The sequence below is a fragment of the Temnothorax longispinosus genome, chromosome 4 (genome assembly GCF_030848805.1).
Source record: "Temnothorax longispinosus isolate EJ_2023e chromosome 4, Tlon_JGU_v1, whole genome shotgun sequence".
Lineage (NCBI taxonomy): Eukaryota > Metazoa > Arthropoda > Insecta > Hymenoptera > Formicidae > Temnothorax > Temnothorax longispinosus.
The window spans coordinates 19,288,129-19,298,649 of NC_092361.1; positions in this window are offsets into that span (position 1 = coordinate 19,288,129).

Sequence of the window (10,521 nt, forward strand, 5' to 3'; positions counted from 1 at the left end):
ATGGAGTTGCGTTATATACTTTAGTGAAAAACAAGAAAGCAACAACAACGTAAACCACATACGAGACTATAAATAAAGAGTTCGCAAACAAACCACTCAAAATCGTTCATGTGCTATACGTTATCGTCTGCTGACCACTTAATCGAATCAATACATGTATATGTAGATATATATATATATATATATATGTACATTTTCACATGTTCCACCGCTGCGGCAGCGGAAGTTTCCCCCGAAGAAACTTGTCCAATAAATAATTCCTTGTTAAGCCGTCCCCGACTTGCCGCAATGGCGAGCAAAAGACATGGGGAAAAAGGACGATCGTCTCGATATGCGCGAGTAAAGAGACCGTAGACGCGGATGCCCGGGGGGGGGGGGGGGGGCATTGGCGAAAGAGAAGCGAGTGGTACGAGCAACAACGAGGTAGACGATAATAAATAGAACGATGGATTCAGCTCGCGATTCGGAGTTTCCGCGGCACTTTTATATAAATAACACAGACGAAGAGGCAGTAGCAACGGCTCGTAAAACTGAATTATGTCCCACCTACTCCGTGGCGGTACCCCTGTCACACCGCTCTCACCATCCGCCGCGCGGTTTTCTAGCGCGATTCACCGCCGGTCGTTCGCCACGTGTGCACGCGATCGTACGTGGTTCGTATACGGTGCATTTGTGTGACTGAGAGGAACGGAGGTATATTCGAAGTACGATCGTGATTGACCGGCCGCGGGAGAACAACTTTATCCACGCGGCGAATTTTCTCCAGGGTGATTTTTAAATCCCTTTCGACGCAGGCGCGTGCCAGGTCATCTATACAGTGCCAATTGGAATTTATCGATTTCACCTTTGCCTGCTAAGCTTTGTTAGCGGACGATCGTGTTTCACACAACGTGATATCGCGAGGTGGATATGAATTGGAGAGATATTTCGGATAAAAGGCTTCGATCTTGCGTTAATTTATAATATAATATATATTTATTAATTTTATTATTTCTTTTATGAAAATATTTATGTTTTTACAAAAGCATAAAGAGTTTTTAAAATTCTTTAGTTTTTCTAGGATTTTTAACGCGGTTATAAAAGGAATAGGCAATAAACTATCATATTAGTTCTATAAGTCTGAATAATTACTCTACAAGAAATGCTCGCGAAAATTAACGGAAATATTTTGGAACTTGTTTAATTGCTGATTTCATTATCTAGCGCACAATAGGTAATCGTCACGTTTCTTTAATTAGTTGTTTCTACAAGATCAGTATCTTATTCATTCAGATCAGCTACGATGTAAACGTAAGATTTGTAGTGAAGGAGATAATTGTAAATTTTACGAGCCATTTGGATCAAGTCCTTTTGCATTGTGCATTGTACTAGTTAACTCAATTATTTGCTATTAGCAAACTTTTTGTTATTTTTTATTAAAAATTAGATAATCTTTAGTATGCAGTACTGTCTATGTGAACTAAAACTTGAAAGCATGTTTTATTTTTATAACGGTAATTGATAGTTCTCAATGTCCTAGAATAATATACGGTATTATATTCAGCATATTACCGCGACTTGTTACTTGAAACGTAATATAGTGTAATTTTAGTGATTTAATAGCTCTTTTTTATTTGTACGTTAATGACTTTAATGAGGATGAAAAATAGAGTTTTTCTAAAAAACAATGTTATGTCGCTTACCAACAAAAAGAGAAAGAAAATCATTAGTTAAGTGAACTAAAAATATAAAAACAGAACAGATGAGCTGCTTGATTGCAAAGCACAAAAAATAAGTTATCTATACTGTAAAACCACCCGTACATTTTCTAAAAAGTGGCAGTATCATCAGTACGAAAGTATACTCATAGATAAAGAAAAGAAAAGTAGATATTACATTGTACGGTTCCGAGAAGTATATTCTACTTCTAATTAGAAGTGACTATCGTATATATACGAACATATGTTAGAAAGAATGTGCGTTGGTTCTAATTCACTAGCGTATTTTAACTAAAACGGTCGATATAGCTTGAAGTTTGTTTTAACTATATAACTTATTCAGAGTAGAGTTGAGCAAATTTATGAGTAAAGAATAACGAATAAAGAATAAAATTTTATTTAGGAATAAAAATAATTTCTTATTTGAATAAAACTTATTCGCATAATGCGAATGAATATTACACCTAAATAAAATTTTATTTGAACAATTAATTCTAATAATCGCTGTGTTTTCCAACTTAAACGCAGATAATCTTTAGTTTATTACTACAGCGCATTTTTCTTTAAATAAATATTTATCCAAATAATTTAAGTATTTTTTTTATGCATATAGTGTGATAATATAATGCATTTTAATATTTTTATTATATACATATACTGTATAATGTGCATGCATAATTACAGGTGGGTGTACCTTTGAAGTATTTAAATACTAAAGAATAATAACAATGCAAGAAGAAAATAATATGGATAATAAATGATAAAAATAATGCGAAGAACAAATAATACCTACAAGTAATAATAATAAATAAAATTTTAATTAAATAATAAGCTGAATAATAAATTATTCAAATAAAATGTTCAACTCTGATTCTAAAACATCGAATTATTATCGATCGATAATATATACAATAATAATACAGTTATTAACGCGTGCGATTCGATACATTCAAATATTATATTTATTTGTTTCCTCCTTTATGAGATTGGTCTAGCTTGATAATTTAATTGTTGATTTATTGTAAATTATATTATTCTTTACATTTCACAGTTGATATTAACATTTACAAATTCCGCAACTTGCACCCCAATTAAATATTTTGGCAATGCGTGTTTACGTGTATCTCCGGGTAAGTTACAAAGGGGTATCCGGAATATAGAACATATAGGGAAAGCAATTGCTGATGCCCGTGTGTTGGATAAGAAAGGAATTCTTCGTAGATGTTGCTAGTTGTCGTAAAAGTGCAGTGCGTTGTAGGTGAATATTCCGTACGCTATTTCCCTCCTTGGTGCAGTTTCGTCTGCATAGTAAAATTCACTTACCAAAATGTCCGAGGCTTGCATGAGAGAAATTTTACGAAGTTGCCGATGAATAATGGATCTTCTATTTTGGCGATAAAGTCTAACGTCAGACGAAACTTTCAAAAATAGTACGCATCACTGATTTCTCTTTGTCTATATTCTTCATTCCGATGTGTTATGCCATGAGAGAATGTTTTTACAGCAACGCATGAAAATATTTTCTAAGTACATTATAAGTTTATTACGACATTTTTTTCTCTCACTGGCAGCATGCAAATCTTTACGCTTGAAACGCATCTTAGCAAAGTTTTATTATTCACCATCATAATGAAAATTTTGGTTTTATTAGATCAATGCCATTATGAAGTATTATAATAAACATTGCCATGATTGAATAATTTATTTAATAAATAAAGAAATTACATTGTTAAATTGTCTTTTAACATTAGAACAACCATATCTTTCATCTTCATTAACGTATAAATCAGAAAACGTTGACATTAATTAATTAAGTTTGTAAAACTTTAGATATAAAATTTTTATCGTTATTAACTTTCAAGTAATTTTGAAGTTTAAGTTGTTATAATATATAAAAATAATAAAATATAAACATTAGTATTTTTAAGGATACACGATTTAGCTGAATTTTTTCGCGAAGATTACAGAGGGTCGCGTTTTATATTTACAGCATTAATACCGAGTGACGACACGGTATTATCGTCTTAACAAACGACCGTTTTAATTCGACATAGCAATGTGTGAAATTCTCAGGAATTATCTCGATCCCTTGCTACGCAGCGACAAGCAGCAAGCGGAATCGTTTCCGTGTGCATGCTCATCAGTCTACCGAGGACAACGTGTTGAGGCATATAGGAAAGCGAGGAAACTTCGCTACAGCGAATTTCCATTTAGAGAGATTTTGCGATACCCGCAGAGCCGGTGTAAGTCTTCGCGGATTGGCGCGAGATAAGGACAACTTCTAGCACTTTCTTCTGCTGTAAATTGGAAATAAGTAGGTACAGATTGTGTGATAATCCGAATCTCTCTAGCCGACTCAAAGCAGCCCTTGCCCTTTTGTGAACGAGACGATGCTTTGCAGGGACACAATGACTATTAGTTTCTAGCTATTAATTCCGTTGTAGAACGCTATTGCATTGTTTTCTGTAAGATTGTAGTGTAAAGATATGGATTTAAAGAAGAGCAGAATTTTTGCGAAATAATTGTAACTTGAGCCCTTTTAGGAAAGATAAACTTATTTTGATCTGTATTAAAAAAAGCAAGAGAAAATTGTGGAGATAAAAATATATCGTCGGGTCTGAAAACTCGTGCTATGCATACTAAGATTAATAAAGTATCAGAGATATGCATATATAATATGCATATGTAATTGGATTACGATAATACTTTATGAATCAATTTTCCTTCTGAATCACTTAGCATAAATGTGTTTTAATCATCTGTCAGATAACTACACTTCATGTAAATGTATTGCATTATACAAATCTGTGGATAATTTATTTATGTATAAAATTATGCTTTCTTATGAATCTAAATTAAAATGCGAGATTTTCCATTAACATGCAATATGTATAGTAAAAGATAATTATAAGAATGTTAAAAATCTGAATAATCAGAATTTTAGTTTTTACTTATTATTTCAGTCAGACGTTAAATCAGACGTTAATTAAAAGATACAGAACAAAATTAGAAACCCATCATTAATCTATCGTGTCGCTTTATTGCTATAACGTCTTAATATTCTATAAGAAATTTAAAATGATCTGTTAAATATTTCCGCGACGTTCACATCATAACAAAATAATATAATGCCGTACATTAATAAAAGCCGATACACGGAAATTGCGGTTTCAACATGGTACGTGTCTTTCGACGAAGGGTTTCAGCGTGGGCCAAGGGTGAATTGCAAAGGGCGGTCCAAGGCCATTTATTATCCCCATTATCGTGCTTCTGACCTCACTGTCTGCTCCCTCAGGACTTGAACACACCTATAACATACAATCCCCTTTCACTCTCGACAATGCTGCCCTTGTCTTGCTGTCGAAATATCGTCGACGGCATCGATAGCCTTGGAATCATGTTCAAACGTGTTTTGTCAAGCATTTGTCTATCATTCATGACAATTTGTTGACAAGATAATAGTTCAGTTAAAATATTTGAACATTTAATTAGCAGTAGTGGATAACAGAAATATATATTTGTTTATAATTGGAGGCAATATCTTTCCAGTTGGAGGCAGTTAGATTTTAAGAAAACAATTATTTAAGATATTAATGAACATCTGAAAGTATTATTATATAAGTTATGTGCTTATAGTTACAAATCGCTCTCAATCATCATCTGTTAAATCTGAACTTGTTATATAGACGAACTCGTTATAATTGAGAGTTGTTTGCGTTTGAGTGGAAATGCAGATTTTCGATTCCAATATAGAAGAATCCATGCGGAAAAACCGGCGATGATTTCACGTATTTTCTTTTTCTATCCTGTTTTATCAAAATTATCGATTTCAACTTTTCCTCTCGATATGCGCTGCTCGGAAAACTGGAATCGCAATAGAGGGAAAAGAGGGTGTGGAGGTATCTTGTTTCTATCTCATTATCGATAATAGCAAACAAGAGAGAAGGAGGTTGCATGTTTAGACTTATGCGATGAAAGAAAAAGAGGGAGAAAGAGAAATAGGTATGACCGAGAGATTTCAAAGACTGTGCGGAATAAGGCGAGAAAATCGATTCGCTGTGATTGGATCGGCTGGATGGCGCCTCGTGAAAACGCTCCGATGGAAATTATTCGTGGCATAGTAAAGTCGATATATTATAATAATTTTGTCGGTAGTGAATACCGCGTGAATCTTGATAATACGGAAAGTTTATAGCACTGCGTAAAGCTCGACTTCGTTTCTTCTTTATTTCTGTTTTATCGTCTCGCTGTGCCGGCTACTGCTGTTTTTAACTTTATAACACGACTGTGTTTCTAACCGATAAATTTAACGTCTTCAATCTTGTTTCTTTACAATGTCTCACACGATCTATTCGCAAATAATCTCTTTCGTAGTTACAGTCTATCACGTAGACTTAAACCTGCGATACACAACACTATCAGCATGTTGGTTTCAATTTTGTTAGGCTAGATGTAGCTTTTGTTATATGACATTAATATGTCCGTACATGGTTTAAATTTAGCTCGAAGATTTCAGACGAAAAAATTTATATCTGCTTTTCATTTTAATGAAATTGCATGAGTAATATAGGACAAGTTATATTAACTCAAACTAATAAACAGCTATGAGAAACCATGGAAAAAAGGGACAAAAGTATCTTGCTCGACTGATGTCCAGCGGGTTGTTTCCTAGTTGCTCGTTATTATTTTTGCTTCTTATTTCTTCCTCTTGCTTTTTCGCTTCCTCGTGCTGCCTCGCTTAGTTTTCACCTGCAACCCTGTCATGTATGCGCTAGAGCAATTTATTCCCTTGTAAAATAACTACGCACGGGCATCGGCTTGGTTGCAGTACCGTGTGCAATTATGTAAAAACTATGCTAATAGAAATTGCATGGAAAAATCCATTTATAATGCTAGTAAGAAGAGAGAAGGGGAAATGGGGTGGGTGGATGGCGCGCTCGGTCACGGTTTCGATGAGAGTGAAAGGATTGGTAGAAGGAATTTTGTTAGCAGAAATAGGATATGATCATAATAAAAAAAAACCTGTGCGAATTATGCAAATGTAAAAATGTATGCTAAACGAGCTGCGTACCGTCTAAACCAACTAAAAGCGATCTACTTTGATCAGTCTGCAACTTTTTGTTTTCTTTACCATTGGCTATCTGCTTGTTTAATTTGTATGTTCTTTAGACAATGATTATTATTATCACGTGATCTCACAAGATTTATATATCTATGTATTTTGCAAGGAAAACGTCTATAAGTAAATCTTAGCCAATTTACGTAATAAAAGTAAAGCTAGTTGGCCCATCCTTATTATAAATTAAAATATTACGTTATATACAATTAATTTTTTTGTTATTTATAGAATCTAATTTTTTCTAATTGCACAAATACAGATATAATAACACGATAAAAAATAATATGATTTTTGACCAATAAAATCACTACTCATTTAAGCACGAAATTTATACGAATAAACTAATCATAATAAAAATTTTCCGACAATCAGAAATAAATTCAGAACAGCGTTGGCAATCAATCAAAATGAAAGTATCGGTAACTATGTACATATTACAAAAGAGAACTTCAGAGAATAAACAGACCTACAATTTGTTCTGTTTTAGAAATAGAAATGTTAATGGCGGTTTCTCGCACAAGATGGTTTCTGTACTGCAAACATTATTTTATTCCAGTCTAATTAATTATACGTTATGTATATAAAAAGAGCATTATAAATATCAGCTTTGAATACTTATATACTGAGCCATTTACGTCTTAAATCCTATCTACATATTCATGTTTCTAGCCATCCATTACGCATTCGAGCGTAAATGTCGCTGCGTGCGAATGTTCGCCTGGCAGCGCATATTTCCTCGCATCATTTTCTATTTCAGAAACTTCGTGAAATTTTGCTCGGTTTAGATGTATTTGAATCGGTAGACTGAATGTATATAGTGAACGTCTTTAGATCGTCATGAATACACATCGTCGATATCGTTTTATCTAAAAATGTGGTGCATTGTGAAATATTTGGAAAATGATGATAAAGCAAATAAAAAAATTTATAAAAACATGTTTTAATAATGGCGTTTCGTAAATTTTTAAAATAAGAGTTTGTATTAGAGAAATCTTACAACTTTATTTCTGACTTTTATAATTCATGAGTTATTTTCACGCGATCTTTTGTGTAACTCCATATTATTATTACCCTCGTTTTATATATAGACACTTTGTTTTTATGTACTATCTTAATTTATTTCGTGAGACTTTTAATTAGAAGTTTTTCGGTAAGGTCTACTCGATGATCTTGTAAACTGGTTAACGCTGTAGTAATTTCCTAGGGACGAAGTTTCAATCGTGGCCGTGGGTATGATGGACCATAGTGGATGCGGTATTAATCTCGATCGTGAATGGTCGTTAGAGAAGAAAAGAAATCAATATCATAGAACGGTGGTTATCGTTTCCAGAGAATCGGTGCAACTAGTTTTGGCTTAGCCAGATGGTTAATGAAGGAGGTTACCCTCAGCAAAGGTTAATGGTGCAATGGTGGGTGCACGTTCTCATTGTGTTGGTCATTTCAAAGATCCGTCTAGCCTTTATGGCTTCGAATTTCTCGATAAAGCATGTTGCTACAATCTCGAGCGAGTACTTATTACATTATGATATTCGTACAATTTTACATCAAAAATAAAATACGCTTTTAAATATACTGTACTGTTTGTAACATTAAGAAATATTTTATATCTATATATAAATAAAACAAAGTCGGGTTAGTTACACCATTGATAACTCAAGAACGGCTGGACCGAATTTGTATTAAAACCATATAAAATAGGGGTAGAATTTTTCGGGGAGTGCTATAGAGTGTATAGTTTTTCGTTACCGATCTTCTGGAAACCGGTTTTTCTAATTTTTTTAATTCTTACGGGAAATAATTGACCGAATCTCGGAGAGGGAGAGGGAGAGAGAGAGAGAGAGAGAGAGAGAGAGAGAGAGAGAGAGAGAGAGAGAGAGAGAGACTATTGAGTGAGATTATTTGCGTGTATTATTATATACACATGTCCTCCGGGGCGAAGCCCGGGTAACCAGCTAGTATTTTATAGAAAGAACACATATTTTTAGGAATTGAAGAAAATTTTAGTAGAAAGTATCGAAAATATTAGATCTCTTGAAATAATTCTATAAAGTAATTTTGTTAAGCTCTGGTCATGTGACCGAAGTCAATCTTGGATTAGTAAATTAGACTGTAAATTTAATTAATTAAATGTATTGGAGCATATAGTTCTATATTGCTATATATACAAGATGAAGGTAATTTGTTAATGCACAAAGGATCGTTAGGTTCTATTAAATTATCATAGGAAAATATATGTAGAGTGTACGTATACAAAGTATGTATACACTATTCATATAGAGATAAGCCCCTCACTTGTAACGGCTATCGCTAATTACTCGGAATATCAAGCGTATCGAGAGCTCGATTGAGTAGCTCGTCAACCATTGAGTATTCGAGTCTTGTCGGTACGATGCATCTGTCACGTTCATTGGTCGGTACATGTATAACAACCTACGTACACGGCCTCTACATTCGTGTTCGCTCATTGTTACTAGTTCAGGAAAATGTTGTTAGTGATCGTTTTTCACAACCGCGCAGCCGGAAAATTACTGCATTTCATAACTTTTGTGTTACATTCTTTTATCTATACGGTCATTAAACGCAAATATAACCAGCAATTGTTGCACTCATTCTCGCTACAAATTAAAGTATTAATTTAATATAATGCATGTATTAAAAAAGGAATCTTTTGCCTAGTGCGTAATAATACAGATGCAATAATACGATTATTATAATATATTGCGATATTAATAAATATTGTCATTTATTCTTTATAATTTCATAAATTTTTGTTCTTATAGATGTTATTCTGTAAATTTGTATCTTGATTGGAACAGCCTCTTGAATTTTTGTTTAATTCCCTATTATTTTCAGTTATGTCAGAAAAAGAGAGAGAGAGTGGGGCAGAGACCAATTTGAAATTGTCAATCTATCCAATTTTAAAAACGCATCACCCAGCAGCTTTCTCGTCAGTCATCCCTCTGTCGTTTCTCATTCCGCGGGATCACGGGACTCACAAGAACGAGCTTTTAACGCGCGTCGTCAATCTATGAGGCGCGACAAATTCGGTTTTCTATCGCAGCGTTGGTCAATGTACTGGCTCAAATGCAGATGGAAAGCCGGCCAGTGGACAATTTTTTTTTGCGCGCGTGAGAAGTTTTGTGACCATTTCCGCCGACGATCAGATATAGGGAGCAGGGTAATGACGGGAGGTCCAATCTGCATTCGTAATGACGAACGGGGGGAGGGTGACACAGTGTCTGACCTCGGTTTGCAAGGACATTGGCCATCTATTAACCCTCGGGGCCATACGTCCCTTCTCAGTCACGGGAACCATCCCTAGCTACTACCATCCCTTAAACGGTCGTTAACTAAAGCCATTCTCTATTACCCTTCCATTCGATACAAAATACGAGTATCCAGCTACAGGAATGCAAATTTTATAAAAACAGACAGTATTTCCCCAAAACGATTATCCCTGTAATTATAATTAAAAATGTATATATCTATGTATACTCTCATCACATTAACGAAATATTTTATACGCCATTGTCTTATTTAATATTTATGCAGGAATATGGATGTATAGCGATACAATCGATAATTTTCACAAGGGAATTTAATGTCAAGTGGCGTTTAATATTTGCAAACCATTTCCAACGTTTCGTGCAGCAGAGCAAAGGTAAAATTTTTATCGTTGATTTCACGAAAAGAGCCGTCCATTGC